Source organism: Sciurus vulgaris (assembly GCF_902686455.1).
Source record: "Sciurus vulgaris genome assembly, chromosome: 13".
Classification (NCBI taxonomy): domain Eukaryota; kingdom Metazoa; phylum Chordata; class Mammalia; order Rodentia; family Sciuridae; genus Sciurus; species Sciurus vulgaris.
In genome coordinates this window covers 28727704-28743678 of record NC_136474.1, presented here as the reverse complement: position 1 = coordinate 28743678, position 15975 = coordinate 28727704, and the positions used below count along the sequence as shown (strand labels likewise).

Genomic DNA, 15975 nt, shown 5'->3' with positions numbered 1-15975 from the left:
TGTATGTTCAATACACCGTTTTTCTTATTTTCTGAATATTTTCAGTCTATGGTTGGTTGAATCTGTGATGACAGAACCCTTGAGGTCTGTGTGTCCAGGTCACCTGGCTTAGATCAGCCATGAGCACTTGGGGCGCTGGGGCATCTGGCAGGTGTGAGAGGTGTATGTCTGTGTGTGTGAGCACGTGCATGTGTGTGTGTGTGTGTGTGTGTGTGTTTTCTCTTTCTCGACGTCCTGGTGGGGTTGGGGTCATCTGGTTCTGTCCTGTCAGGAGGTGGGCAGCTGGGACATGAGGGCAGGAGCAGGGTGGTCCCAGGGTCAAGTGCACGTGCCACAGCGAGGCGGGTGGGATGCGCAGGCTACAGCCATGCAGGAGAGGAATGGCCAGTTCTGCCCACAGAGGCTTCCCAGCCTTAACCACGAGGGGACCCTGGTTAAGTTTCACATTTAGGGCTACGCACTCTGAAGGTGAATAATTCAGCATCTTTCCAGGAGGCTGGTGACATTTTGCGTCTGCTCTGATTGCTGGTGAAAGAGTAACACAACCCCCTGCCTTCTGAGCTGGCGATATAGAACCTGCTACTTCTGTAGTAAGGAGAGTGCTGTGGACATGGAGTGACATCCTGGTGGAAGGTTCCAGCAACTGGCCTCAGATTCCCATTTGGCATGATCACGTGAAGACTTGGGACCTGCCTGCAGAGGAGGGCAGCCCTCACCTGGGAGTGCGGACAGAGCCAAGCTGTGGACAGCACTCCTCCAGGTGGTTGCTGTGTGCTGTGTGCGCATCGCTGTAACAAAGAGCAGTTGGTGTGCTCTGAGGAGTTTGGTCCCTGCATACGAGTGGACGAAAGGTGCAGATGGGCTGGCTGTCCCCTGGGCGATGCACTGCATGTATTCTGGATAGTTGGGACCCTTGCTAGGTCCGATGCACTGCATGTATTCTGGATGGTTGGGACCCTTGCTAGGTCCCAGGTGTCCTTTTGGGTACCTGGGCACTCTGAGGGGCGGCCACACATGTGTTTGTGTGGTCTGTAAGCTCAAGGGTGTCCAGGTCCGTGCGTGCATTGCACACCGGAAGCAAGCGTTGCAGGGGCTGGTGCTCTGCGGCTCCCCAGAGCCGGGCTTTTGCTCGAAGAAGGGAAGACCCGGGCAGCCCCTCCGATGCTGCGGGTTCTTAGATTCCAGGAGCCTGGGAGGAATCGGAGTAGCAGAGGGAGAAGGCACTTCTGAGATGCATCCACACCTCTGCTGTGCGAGCTCCAATCTGGGCGGTCTCGTAGTGTTTGGTTTGAATGGGGGGTTTTCTAGGTTTTCCTCCCCTTGCGGGTGTCTGGTCCGTTGGTGCATGCCCCTGGTGGCTTTGGCACGGGCTGGGAAATCCCATGGCCAGCCTGGACGCTGTGGAAAGTCAGACACAAAACCCCGAGGGCCCCGCTCCACCACCGTGCCCAGGGCCTGGGTTCCTTTCTTCACAGGGCAGGCCAGCTCCTCACTCCCGGCACCCGGGAGTGCAGCCTTCACTGCTGACACTTTCCCGCTCCTCCCTGGTCTCTCCAGCCTCCACTTGGTCCTCCTGAGTCTCGGGATTCCACGGCCTCCTCTTCCAGCCCTGGGCTTTGGAATAGGCAGCCTTGAGTGGCGTGCCAGGGCTGGCTGGCTCCTCTGTCTGTACAGCGCTGTGGGTTGCAGACCAGTGATAGCCATGCAAGCAGTCCTTGTCCGTGGATGTGCAATGACTTCTGTCCAGAGGGGAGGCCGTTAATGTCCTCCCCCACGGGAAGCACTGGTTCTGTATCTGTTGGCAATTCAGTTCACTATTTCTGTATTCGGCAGTTTTTGTCGTTGTTGTTGCGCAGGTGAAATTCACATAGCAATGCTGCAATCGGTGTGTCTCCCTAAAGCTCAGTCCCCAAATTCGAATGAGCTTGCTGTTTGGGGGCAGGGCCTTTGGGAGGTGATTAGGGGTAGATGAAGTCCTGAGGGTGGGGCTCCCAGGGTGGCACTGCTCCTCTTCACTGTGTGATGCCCTCTCCACGGTAGGGAGCAAGGAGGCCCTCGCCATCCTCCTGCTCTTGGACCTCCCAGGCCAGGAACCAGGAGCCAAATAAACCTCTGTTCTTTATAAATGACTCGGTCTCAGGTGTCCAGTTACAGGAGCAGAAAGTGGACGAAGACAGATCAAGTCAACCACATCACAGTGCCCAGCGTGCGCTGTTGAGTGCAGTCTCAGCGTTCTGTAACCGCTCTTCCGTCTAGTCCCAAGACACTTTATCACCCAAGAGGAACCCCCTGCCCATGAAGCAGCGACCCCAGCCCCTCTGCTCCCTGCCAACTTCATATCATTTCACAGTTCTCTGACTTGTCCCTCGAAGGGCGAGTCATAACATGCCATTGCTTTGCCCGTGAGTAGTGAGTTCAATAACATTTTGAACCTGCGGTCGTGTTTTCAAAGTGGCCTTCAGTAGCTGTCACCTCTGTGTGAGCCACAGCGCTCTCACTGGCTCACGGCATTGGTTTCCAGGAGCCGTAGGTGCCGCCTGATTCGATGGGGTGCGGTGGGCTGCAGCTCTTCTTCAAGCATGAATCCGGGCCTGGGGGACAGTCTTGTCTGTGGTCTGTGCCAGAATGGCGGGCCCTCGAATGATGTGGCGAAGACGAGTCCTTCCCCGGCTGGTGCTCTGCCCGGGCCGTGTGGGTAGCTGTGTAGGGATCAGTGATCACGCTCGCAGGCCTGTGGTAAGCGTGCGAGGCGTACACAGCTGTGCAGAGGGCCTGAAGCCAAATGCTGAGCTGCATCCACATGGAAGGAAATCCTGTCGAATTTGGAGCCAGCCGCCTGCACTCTAGCTGTCAGTGTGAGCAGAGCAAGGGGGACCCTCGCCCACAGAACCCGCTCGCGGCCTGGGATTGCTCTTAGAAAGCTGAGGAGCCTCCCGTGCCCCGATCCCTCCTGGTCTGCCTAAAGACAAGGTGGGACTTTTTCCAGTGCCACTCACTCCAACAGAGATGGAGCCTGTTTCCCTTGTGGGAACAGCTGGTTTGATCTCAGTGACCCTGATTTTTTCTGATACCCAGCTGGGGTGTTGCATCCTGCAGCTGGGGGGGGGGGGGGTTCCTGTCCTTAATGATGAATTTTCATCTTTTTCTTTATAGATCCTGAGCATTTGGGAAAGTGACCAGAGTCAGCCTGGTCCTAAGAGAGGCAGGATTTCTGACCATTCCTTTTTTACTATTTTTTTTTCCCTCACAACAGTTCGGTTTTTAAACTTTTATTTGACATCTCTAATATGACTGGGGGAAAATAACCCTGTAGTTGGTCATCTGAGAGCATAGTACACCTGAGAGAGAGAGGAAGAACCAGGCTCTCCGCAGCCCCGGAAGCTGTCTGGGCAGGTTAGTCACATGCTGCGCTTGTGATTGGCATTCTGGTTCTGAGATTAGCAAACAGAACCCAGAAACCCGTGTCTGAGGTGGCACTAGGAAAGTGTCCCAGCGACCGCAGGAACCGAAAGAAGCTTTGCCCTGTGCCCTAGTTGGCCTCAGCACGGGGAGTTTGCTGTAGAATCCACTGTGAGATGCCAGCTAGCTTAGTTCCCCCAAGCCCTGCAAAACACCAGAAATCGGCAGCAACTGGGATGGTCGTGACCTTGATCTGAAGGAGAAAAGTGAAGACATGATCAAGGAGTAGCCCTTCTGAACAGATGGACCCCTGTCTATGAAGAAGGCCAGTGGTGTGAGCTTCAAGCAGGTTTTCAACTCAGAGATGGCTAGTCATGTTTTTTGGTAAAGGACCAAGGACATCTTCAGATTCGAGATGGCAGTGGCTCATTATCTTGAGCCATGGGCTTTAGTAGACAGGTATCGGGGTAGCTTTTCAATTTTTTTCTCCTTTGGATTCAAAACATTCCATCATCTTGCAGGTAAACGTGTGTGTGTGTGTGTGTATGTGTGTGTGTGTGTGTGTGTGTGTGTGTGTGTGTGTGTGTTTTGAGCCAGGGCCTCACTATGTTGTCTTGGCTGGACTTGAATTCCTGGGCTCAGGTGATCCTCCTGCCTCAACCTCCTGAGCAGCTGGGCCCATAGGCAAGCACCACCATGCCCAGCTTACCAAAATCTGTTTTGTAAAGAAAACCCAGCTTTCATCATGTCTTATCACCTTGTGTCTATTAAAAGGGAAGCGTGTTGGTGACCACTTCCCTTGCACCCTCTTCTCTGCAGAAGCCAGCTTTGGGGGTTTGGTGTTGCAGGTTACCATTTGGAGAGGACCTTAGTCCCTGTGAGTTACAGTGACCCCATAGCTAAGTTTTGGACTGAAGTTTTAGCAAGCAGTCCCAGCATCTATTCTTTGGAACTTAATCAAGCTTCAGGGGTTCACAATACAGTCTAGCAGTTTCTAGGCATTTTGGGGGGTGGGGAGTATGCAGACTAAAGATTTTAGCACCGTGTTCCACAGTTTGGCAATCAGCAAAGCCCCAGAAGTCCCCTTCCTAACTCAGACCAGTTTAGTGATCTGCTAGAAGAGGAGAAGTCTCGAAACTCACTCTAGCCATCTGGACCGGTTAATGTTTGTTATTCAGGACACCCTCTGGCTCCAGGACCCGGCTTCCCAAGGCTCTGGGTTTGGACGTCCGGCATGCCGTGGTTTTCATCCGTGCACAGTCCTCCCAGTGAACACGCTGCCCTTGAGGGTGCTGGCTCACCCTTGCCTCCCCAGCTAGTGGAAGCTGCTACACACAGAACTGCTGCAGTTTCATTGCGGTCACACGCGGAAAGACACGTGGCACAGTGTGTCTCTATATACCTCAAGTACTCTATTCTTTGGGGACGTTTGCACTTTGATGCTCACCAGAGTTTAGCAGACGAGAGCTTTTGTTGATCCCTGTCCCTATTTCTGGTCATCGCCTGTGACTAGAGCTGATCCTTGGATGGTTCCTGATATCCATGCCATGTTGTGTTCTAGAGGATTCTGCCCCTGCGTGGTGGGGAGGGGCTCAGAGCCTCTCCCACCCACCCTGGAGCCTTTACCTTTGTTTCTCTGTTCATCTTGTAGCGGGAGAAGGTGGTTGTGTTGAAATCTGTGTTTTTCTGGTTGCCATCAAAAGGAGTCTTTTCTTTCGCTCTCTAGTCAGTCATTTTAACAGTATTTGGGGCTTCCTGGGAGCGCCGAGCATCGGGGTGTGTGTGGTTAAGTGGTGGAGGCCGCCTGTCCCTGGAGTCCTCTCTCCGAGGCAGGGAGTGTGGGAGAACAGGTGACCTGGCTCTGTCCTTGCCCTCGGGGTGAGTGGTGGCCACATACATGGCTGGATGTCGTGCTGAGCTGGCTCCTGGGACCCCTCTGACTGGCCCACCTCTTGAAGGGTCTGCGCGTGGGCATGTGGAAATGCCCGAGTGCCGAGGTCGACTTTTGAGGGTCTGTGTTCTCCATGGTGCGGGGCTCCCCGGGGGTCCGAGTGCTGACATTTTCCTGGGACTCTGGACGGGTGGGACCTCACGCACACCTGTGAGCACTGGTTTCCAGGGATGCGGCCACCAGAGGTTTTGCCATGCGTCCCAGGCGGTCGTGTGGGTGTGCAGCATGTGTGATCTGTGAACCATTCGAATAAAAAGCAAGTCAGGACTTAGTAAGAAGGGACTTTCTCAGGAAGGGTGATTGCGAGGGGGACGGGACTGTCCACGCTCTGAGTGTCAGATCACAGTGTCACAGGTGTTAGGCCAGAAGGGTCTTGCTCTATGGAGGGTGTAGAGCAGGCCCAGAGGGACCAGGTGTGGGGCACGAGGTAAGTCCCCAGGGGGTTGAGCGGGCCAGCCTCCTCCCAGGAGGGGCTTCTGGGAACGAGAAGCTAAACTGAGGTTTGGTCCTGAGGGGTGTGTTGTGACGGATCCATGGGGACAGCAGTGTGACTGGTCACTGGGGTCATAGAACAGGAATTGGAGGGTCTCCGTGACCAGACAGATGGGGGCCTCCTAAGCCTCCGTCATGTGGGGCGGGGCTTCCTCACGGCAGCTGTTTCACGCAGTCTGGGGGTTCTTTCCTTTCCCTGTTTGTGGGCACAGGACGTGGTGAACGAGGGCTTCCTGGTTGTCAGCCAGAGTCTCCTACAGAGCGGGGTGTGTCGCGGTGGCGGACCCTGCTGGTCTGGCCTCCCTCCTTCAGCCAGATGGGCCTTGACCTCCGCTCTCAGGGTGGCGTCCGACCTGGAAAGTGATAGAGGAAGGAACCTGAGCACAGGGAGAAGAGGGGTGGGTGGTCGAAGTGAGAGGCTTCCGCGTCCCAGAGGACCTGCATCCTCCAGAAGACCGGCCCTGGAGGCACGTCCCCCATTGGTGCCCTGGAACCTTGGCCCGTCTCACTCCCTGAAATGCCCTTCTCCTTTCATCCTGGAGCGGGGTCAGGAGGGGCTCCCTCCACCGCCAGTTCTTTTCCTTTAATGTTACAAGGCGACTCATTCAAAGCTGTAATTCTATGTCCTCTAGTTTGGTTGTACAATCGGACACACATCCATTTGTGGTTTGGAATTTAAGCACTTTACAGATTGGCAGTATTTCATCAGTCGGAAGCGTGTTAAGTGGGTTTCCAGTGTCGTCAGTCGAGGTGATACCAGGACCTTAGTCAACGCTGGGTGTTTTGATCATTACCACCAGTGAGCCAGCGACTCACCTCTGACCCATGAGCAGTTAGGCACTTTCCACTCCATCAGTTCCATGGAAAATAAAATGGTGACGTTGAGAGAGTCTGCCAGTACTGTAGAGGACACCACCCAGCCAAATCCATGACTTCTGTTTCATCTGTTCTTTTTGGTTATACATGGCAGTAGGGTGTCTTTTGAGATAGTGTGCAGACGTGGAGTATAACTTCCCATGCCTGCGGTTGTACGCGAGGTGGAGTTTCTCTGGTCGCGTGTTCATATATGAACAAAGGATGGTCATGTCCCATTCATGCCACTGTCCTCCATTCCCATCCCCCTCCCTGCCTTCCTCCCCCTTTGTCTAATCCAATGAACTAGTCTTCCCCCCGCCCCCCCCCTTGACTTCTTAATAAAGGTGCCTCTTGTGCTGTCAAAAATCATCTCGAAGTTTGAGGCGCCATACGGTTTCTTTTTAAAATTATCTTCCACAATGGAATATTACTCAGCCATAAAGAATGATAAAATTATGGTATTTGCAGGCAAATGGATGAAATTGGAGAATATCATGCTAAGTGAGATAAGCCAATCTCAAAAAACCAAAGGACAAATGATCTCTCTCATAAGCAGATGATGACACATAATGGGGGGTGGGAGGGATTAGTGATAGGGTTAGGGTTATGGAGGGGTACAAGAATGGAGGAAGGAAGGACTTTGTAGAGGGAAAAGAGTGGTGGGAGGGGTGGGGGGGAGGGAAAATAACAGAATGAATCAAACAACATTACCCTATGTAAATTTATGATTACACAAATGGTTTGCCTTTACTCCATGTACAAACAGAGAAGCAACATGTATCCCATTTGTTTACAGTAAAAATAAATAAAAAAATAAATAAAATTATCTTCCTGGTGTCACAATTATACATAATAGTGGGGACTGTTCTGTATTCCTGTATGTACATCACATAATTACATCCATCCATTCCCTCTACCTTCCCTTTACCTCCCGTCCGCCCCATCTCCTGCCTCCTTGCTCTATTCTACTGGTCTTCCTTCTGTTACTAAATTTTTGGTTTTTTCTTTTCTTTTTTTACCCCAGTACCAGGGATTGAACCCACGGGTGCTTACCCACTGAGCCATACTTCCAGCCCATTCATATATTTTGTTTAGGGATAGGATGTCAAGGAGTTGCTTAGGGCCTTGCTAAGTTGCTAAGGCTGGCTTTGAGTTCTTAATCCTCCTGCCTCAGCCTCCTGAGTCTCTGGGATTATAGGCGTGCACCACCATGCCTGCGAGTATTTTCGTTTATTATTGTTTTGTTTATTTTATTATTGTCATTTAATTAGTGCATTATGACTACACGTGAACACAGCTTTGATCATGGTACCTTCGAATGTGACCATAGCATAACTTGGTAGCTGTCATTCCCCTCCCCTCCCTGCCTCCCTCTCCATCCCTTCCTCTGCTCTGTTGGTCTCCCTCTGTTTTCATGATGTCCCTTTTGTGTTCCTTTTTTCCCTCTCTCTAGCTTCGATCTGTGGGAGCAAACATTCACCCCTGATTCCTGAGTCTCGTTTATGTCACTTGGCATGAAGTTTCCTGGTAGAGAGCCACTTTGCTGCAGCCTGGTGCACACCAGGAGCACAAGGTGACGCTCATGGAACCACCCATCTCTTCTGCCCCCTAAGTTGCTGACTCCCTAAGTCTCTCTAAGTTGTCCCTGGCAACCACGTGCTGTTCAGGAACCGTGGTTCCCAGAGTGTGACCCCAGACCTACAGCAGCCTCACCCGGGAGCCTGTAAGACATGCATGTTCCTGGGCTCACCCTGCCGCTCTGCAGGACCTGGGATCCCACTGACCCAGAGGTTGGCTTTTCATTCACCTGTCCTGCGTTCTGTTGCGAGTTCTCTGTGATGACCTCCTACCAGAGGCTCTGGAGGTCCCCAGGAAGCAGCCATTGATCAGAATCTGTATCTGAGAGTCAGTGTGTGAGGTAGGAAGGACAAAGCACAGTGTGTGCACGTGTGTTCATGCTGGCATGTTTTATGTGAGTGTGCACTGGGCCTGGGTGTGTGTGCTTCAGTATGCGTGTGTGTTTGGATGAGTGTGGCATGTGTGTATGTGTAATGGTGCCTGTATTTGTCAGGGTGTGTCTGTGTGTCTGTGTGCCCAGGCTTGCGGGCAGATGCGCGTACACATGCGTGTCTGCATGGGTGTCTAGGTGTTTGTGTGTGGTGCCTGTGTGGTGGGCGAGTCCTCTCAGAGGCTCAGAAGGGAGCTGTGTGACCAGCCTCGAGCTGGCCTTCTCTGCACGTACATGTCCGATCGGCAGCCTCAAGACAGAAGAGGGGGGCCATTTTTAGACAACAGCCAGGCCCTGTAGGACCACTGGCCGGACTGACTGAGCCCCATCTCCAGGATCCCTCAGCCCGGCCAATCACTCCCTGCCTCTGGGGCCCTCACATAGACTGACTGCGCCCTATCACCAGGACCCCAGACCGACTGATTGCAACCGGCCTCCAGGATCCCACAACCACACCAAACACACCCGACCTCCAGGACCCCTGCCGGACCAACCGCATCCCGTCTCCAGGATCTCCAGCTGACCACGTCCACCCCTGAGCTGCAGCTCCCCTTTACCAACACATTTCGAAGCCAGAGCAGCCATCTTGGATAATCCTGGAAGCCGTAGCTCCGATCTTTGGGTGGAGCAAATCCCATCCTGAGACGCCTGCTAGAGGCTTGAAGCTCATTGTCAGGTACCTCTCATGCATCAGGCTACTGAACACTGGGAGGTTTCATTACTATATGACTGTTATACTATAGATTTTCTTTTTTCTCCTTTTTAAAAAAATTTAAGTTTTTATTTCTTTACTTTTCTTGCTCTCTTTTCCTTTTGTTTACCTGTTCCCTCAGAGTCTCTTTCTCCCTTTTTTGCATGCTAACATTCGATTTCTTTTGATTACACTCTCACCCTTTCTATTTTCTAGAACTTCTGTATATTCTTTTCTTATCCCATTAACAGCCACATTCTACATCCCTCTGCATCCTCTTTGTCCTCCATTAGAAACTGCAGACCTTATTGCAAACCTGTTTGTTTTACTGAATATTATCATATTTGAACTCACTTTGTTTATTATTACAATTTTGTTATTGTCCCCATAGGGGCTATTTGGTCTAGGGTTGCATAGTGTCTGATTTGGGCACTGCTAATATTGATCTCCCCTTAAAGAAAGGGTTTTGGAAACCTATAGGGGCACTATAAGCAATAGCCCAGATCTGCATGCTAAAGGGGAAGATACATGAACAACATGAAAAAACAAGGGAAGAAAATGATCCAAACAAATCTAGATTCTATAGTAATAGAACCCAATGACAGTATGTTAGAAGAAATGTCAGAAAAGGACTTCAGATTATACATGATTAAGATGATTCGTGAAGCAAAGGAAGAGATAAGAGTGCAAATGCAGGCAATGAATGATAATACCAATAAGCTGAAAGAGCACCTGCAGGAAGCAAGAGATCATTTCAACAAAGAGATAGAGATTCTCAAAGAAAAACCAAACGAAAATCCTTGAAATGAAGGAGACAATAAACCAAATTAAAAACTCAATGGAAAGCATCACCAACAGACTAGACCTCTTGGAAGAGAACCTCAGACAATGAGGACAAAATATTTAATCTTGAAAATAAAGTTGCCCACACAGAGAAGATATTAAGAAATCATGAACAGAATCTCCAAGAACTATGGGACATCATGAAAAGACCAAATTTAAGAATTATTGGGATTGAGGAAGGCACAGAGATACAAACCAAAGGAATGAACAACCTGTTACAATAAAATAATATCAGAAAATTTCCTAAACCTGAAGAATGAAATGGAAAATCAAATACAAGAGGCTTACAGAACACCAAATGCACAGAATCACAACAGATCCACACCAAGACACATTATAATGAAAATGCCTAACATTCAAAATAAAGATAGGATTTTGAAGGCTGCGAGAGAAAAGCATGAGATTACATATAGGGGGAGACCAATAGAGATAGCAGCAGACTTCTCAACCCAGACTCTAAAAGCTAGAAGGGCCTGGACCAACATATTTCAAGCTCTGAAAGAACATGGTTGCCAACCAAGAATTCTATACCCAGCAAAACTAACCTTCAGATTTGAAGATGAAATAAAATCCTTCCATGATAAACAAAAGTTAAAAGAATTTACAAATAGAAAGCCTGCACTACAGAATGTTCTCAACAAAATATTCCATGAGGAGGAAATGAAGACAGAAGAGGGGGCTGCTAAGCCGGGGACCAGGGCAGGCGTCTGCTTCGGTGTGCGCAGGGTGGAAATGTCGCCGACAGAGTGTGTGCACATAGTGACCACCCTGCCCTCCGACTCCCAGGCCACTCCACAGTGTGAAAACCTGTTGCTGCTTCCTTGACCGTCCCCAGGTGCTGGCTCCTCCTGGACCATGTGTGGAGATGCACATGGAGACCCTGCTGGCCCTCCACCCCCACCTCTTCCTTCTGCCTCGGGCAGTTCTGTTCCCACACAAGAATGCGGCTCTTCTTCATAGGAATTGCCTAGGATCCAGGCATTGGATAGACCTAAGCAGTCCCTCTCTGGCCAGCTGCTGATGGACTTGGAGGGCCTGTCCACGTCTCACTGTGACGCTGGGATTGTCCTTTTACCCGTCTTTGTGTCTGAGTAGGGATATGTCTTGGTCTCTCTGTTGCATTCACTGGGTATTTGTGAAGAGTGGAGACTGACTCAGCGTTGGGCCCACCAAATCCAAGGCCGTGAGGCTGGCATCAGGCAGGGACAGCCAGCAGCAGAGGGGGCCACAGGGCAAGGCAGTGAGCGTGCCAGCTGGGCGCTCTCTCGCTCTTCTTATGAAGCCACCAATGCCGTTGTGGGGACCCACCCTTGGGACCTCACCTGACCCTGACTGTCTCCAGGATGCCTCTTCCCAGCACCCTCAACATGTGAACTGGGGGCTTGAATTTCTGTTCTCTACTCCACGATGGCAGCTGGGTCTCCACCTGTGACTTCTGGTGGGACACTGGGATCACAGCAGACAGCTGGAAGCAGCACTCTGAGCGCTGGGCGAGGTGGCCTCAGTCTCCTCCTTCCCCCACGTCGGGGTCCTCCGAGCCCCCCACACCATCGCCGGCCCTGAGTGACCAGCCTCCACGTGACTGCCCGTCTGAAAGATGAACGTGCCCATCTTGCTTTAACTTGTCCTTCTTTCTTTGTAAATGGCATTGAACAACCCGCTCCCCTGACTTGATATTTGCAGTTTTGTGCCCTAGGTGGGGGGCTTTGGGGCCCAGGAGCGCTTTGTGTTTTCTGTGAGTTGCTTCCCGTGTGCTGTCTGTGTGAGGTGAAGTCATCCTTCCGCAACCTTAAGATTATTTTTAAAAACCCACAAATGCTGCTATGTTTTTTTGTTTCTTCTTTTTATCTCTCTTTGGCCTTTCTCCTCTGCCACTTCGTCTTCTTCTGATAATTCCTTTTAAAACTTAAAAATCGTCAAAATACCACGTGCTAGCACAGCCGCCGTTTCAGGATGTGGTTCTTCCGAGGCCTGGCTCGGAAGCTGTGTGCGACATTGTCCTTCTTTACTGTGACTTGGTTTGGATTGCAGCGTTTCTGGGTGAGCCTTTGACCACCCTGGCTCTTTCCCTGTACTCTTCCGAGCTCGGGGATGATCTGATCTTTGCTATTTTGGCTCCTGTTTAGCAGCAGAGGGGAGGGGAGACGGGTCAGCCAGGGAAGGTGGGGACGATGACCTCCTTCTCGGTGCCTGCTGTTGACTCTGTTGGCTCCAGTGCCTCTCTGGTCTTACCTGGCCAGGTGAGTGGACAGTGCTTTTGCAGAGTCCATAGGGTCATTTGTAGCATGGAGTTTGTCTGAGTCAGTATGGCGAAGGATTCTGGTTCAAAGGTGGTCCCGCTAAAATGTCCCCTTTTCTGACTCTGTTTCAGGCTTCGCTAGTACCAGGCAGTGCTGGGGAGAAGCTGAGTCTCGGTTGCTGAAATGTTCCGTGACACTGGTTATTAGGTAAGTGAGGGACTTGCCTGTGGGTGACAGTCCCCTTTAGAATGGGCTGTTCAGGAGGTCTTGTCCTTGAATGGTGTCCCGTCCTGTCAGCAGCTACGTCTGTGCCTGGCCCCATTGGTGACTAGAGAGCTAAGAAGGCATGTCTGCCCCAGCGAGCTCAGGCATTCCTGCCTGGAGGGTCATGGCCTGGGGATGCACCCCAGAGGACCTCAGTGGCTCTGCCTGGATGTGGGCGGGGAGGGGCCACCAGTGAGGTGACATGGGGCAGGCTCTTTCGGGTGGTGAGTCCAGCACGAGGGTTAGCGCTGACGTTCCTGGGCAGGATGGGAAGGGGCTGGGGGAGGGGCAGCTTGCGTGTCTGCGCCCTGCCTGGGACCCTTCCTGCGGTTCCCTGAGGACAGCATGTTTGGGCGAGCGGCCTGGGTCTTCGAAGCTCCCGTGTCTCCCCGCCCTGGGGATGTGCAGGAGCTGGTGGCCCTGCTTCTCTTCTGTCTCCCCAACTCGCAGCCCTGCACTGTGGTCAGGGGAGTGCCGAGGGGCCTGGGAGGCTTCTGGCTGTTGGCCTCTTGTCCTCACTCCTGTCCCTCCATGCACAGGGTGGAGGACAGAGCAGGAGTCTCTGTGCGTGAGGTGCATAGTGCTAGTGTGCAAGGGCCCTGTGGCACACAGTCGTGTGGCAGGCGGCCAGCCTTCCAGGCACAGACAGGACACCGAGGCTTGGTGTGAGGAAGCGAGGTGCTCAGCCACTTTTGGGGCCCTCTCTGGCCCTTTCAGCCACCCCCGATGTGATGTGGTTTGCCCACCTGCAGGTGCTGCATGACCTGGACCCAATCCTTCACCTCTGGTGCTTCAGTTTGTTCACCTGTGAACTGGGAGGGGTCGGTGTCGTCTGGGCCTGCTGGGGAGTGTGTGAGGGCCATCCCTCTGTCCTCGCAGCCCTGAGGGCATCTGGAGCCACTGGGGCATGTCCCCATGCAGGATCACAGCTCCCCGTGACAGCAGAATGGTAGCTGCAGTACAAGGGACCCGCGTCCTCACCAGGAGGGCCTCAGCCTCCGAGGAGCCCCAGGCTCTATTCTCAGCCTCCCGCCTGTAGTCACCTTGGTGACCTTTCACTGAAACTGGAGTTGAAGCTGTCAGTGGGCATCTGTGGTGGCCCCAGAAATGCATCGCTTCCCGCTTGGGGCCACCCGGGTGGTCGTCCTGTTTCTGGCTTGTCCTCTTGCTGGGATGGAGCAGAAGAGATGAGGGCTCCAGGGCCAGGGAGCCTCTCTGCTCGACTGGGGTGGGGCCGGCGCCCCACATCCTTGGTTGTGGAAATAGCTATAGGGAGACCAGCCGTTCAAACCTCAGCCATCCGTAGCTGCTCCCGGAGGCCGGAGGAAAGGTTCCGGCAGGCGTGTCTGTGTTAGAAGGAGTTTCCAGATGTGACTTGGTTGTGACGTGCAGGATACTCAAGTCCTGTGTCCTGTCCAGAAAGCCTGGTTGTGATGCTGACCGTTGGCATGGCCCCTGCCCTGCAGCTCCCGCCTGCGGGCGGCTCAGCACTCCGGATCCTTCTCTGTGCCTAGAGACGCCCCTGGCTTTGCCTTTCACATCATAAACACAGCAGTCCCCGCTTATCTGTGATCTCACTTTGCAGTTTCAGTTACCTGTGGTCAGCCAGCGGGATGTACAGAGCAGTGAGGTATTTTGCGAGAGAGAAGAGAGAGACCACGTTCACACAACTTCTGTTACAGGGTGGTGATGTGATTGTTCAATTTTATTACTGATTATTGTTGTTGGTGTCTTACTGTGCCCGGTTTATAGAGTTACAGTTATGTACTACAGGAAAAAGCACAGAGGATGTGGGGTTCATACGGCAGGTATCAACTGGGAGTCTTGGACTAGGCCCCCTGCAGATAAGGCTGGATGACTGTGGTCTGCATGTAAAAGGCCATTTTAAAAGGAAATACTTGAGAAGATTAAGACATATATTCTAGAACTTGCAGTGAAGCGGAAGCAAAAATAACTCTTTTCAGGGATCTGTTTCCAGTGTGAAGTGGTCCGTACAGACGGCTTTGCATTTTGTGAGTCCTTGGCTTGGGGACAAAGCAGGCATTGTCCTTCCCATGACTCCCTTGGGACCGTCTGGAAATTCAGCCAAGAATGGAAGGGTGGCCTCTGCAGGGAGCTGGTGTGTCCACACAGGGACGGCAGTGACCCCGGAGTTCTGGGAGGCCTTGGGGTGCTGGGGGTTCTGGGGGTGTTCCTGCAGCCTGCTGGGCTGTGCTGGGGACACAGACACCTGGCAGGATGGGCTCAGGGCCTTGAGGCCCCAGGGTGGAGTGCCTACCTCCCTGGGACACCCGCTTGGGCGGTGGAGAGCGGCGGGTAAAGGCTGTGTCAGGCCTGCCATGGCTTTTCTTGGACCCCGGCTCATCAGAAGCCGAGTGCAGGGAGGGAATCGCTTTGAGCGTTGTCGTTCCGATGCTGCCAGACATTCAGGTTCCTCCTTCCCTTTCCTGACCCCGGTGAGAACAGTGCTGTAACCTCAGCAAGCACACCGTGTGGTGCCCCTGCGCTGCCCCAGGGTGAGTGAGCCCCAGCCCCCGGGGCTGTGTCACCTGCAGTGGGCTGGGGCCGCCTTGTAAGGAGGTGCTTTATTTTTAGCAGGTGTCTAGGAGGCTCAGAACTGAGGGTAGGACACTTGTCAGTTTAATTAAGTGACGCCGAGGTGGGAGGTAATTACTTCTGCATGTTCCAGAAGGCCTGGGAGGGCCTCCTCTCTGGTCCTTGACTGATCCCGGGAGGCTGTCACCTGAAGGATGCCCAGGACCCTCCCCCGGGGCGTCCCGGGTCCTGCGGGTGCTGCTCTAAAGGCTCCTGGGCTCACTAACGTGGAGAAGCCACATAAGCCACCTCGACCTTGGTGTGGTCTGCGTGGTATCAGCTGCACGATCGTCTTTCAGTCGCTCGGTGTGATCGGGTCAGCAGGTGTCAGGACGCTGGTGAGACAGTGTGCGCTGTGGCTCTCACCTGACAGGCGGCGTGGAGAGTTGGCACCACGCAGCCGGAGCACAGATGCGGCCAGCCTTGACTCAGGACTCTGCCCAGGGCCACAAGATGAGGGTCCAATTCCAGTGACCAGAAGGTTCCATGCCCTCACCCCCACATAGGCCCGAGCCTGTTCCTCACCACAGCACCTACGTGTGTGGCCCATGCTGCTTCTCCACACTTCAGATATGCACCACCCGGTCCTGCACTGGACTCACACCTGGCATGGGGTGCAGCCAGCGGGGCTGGTCAG

At 52.9% G+C, this 15975-nt stretch overlaps 1 protein-coding gene across 5 annotated transcripts in view; it reads left to right on the top strand.

Annotated features, from left to right (window-relative positions):
• Nucleotides 1-15975, top strand: part of SEMA4D (semaphorin 4D) — a 124061-nt gene that overhangs the window by 26515 nt on the left and 81571 nt on the right. For all 5 annotated transcript variants that reach the window (XM_079108722.1, XM_079108723.1, XM_079108724.1 and 2 more), the window contains exon 2: nt 12611-12686. The gene's annotated coding sequence lies outside the window, so the exon portion shown is untranslated. The remainder of the gene's footprint in view (nt 1-12610; nt 12687-15975) is intronic.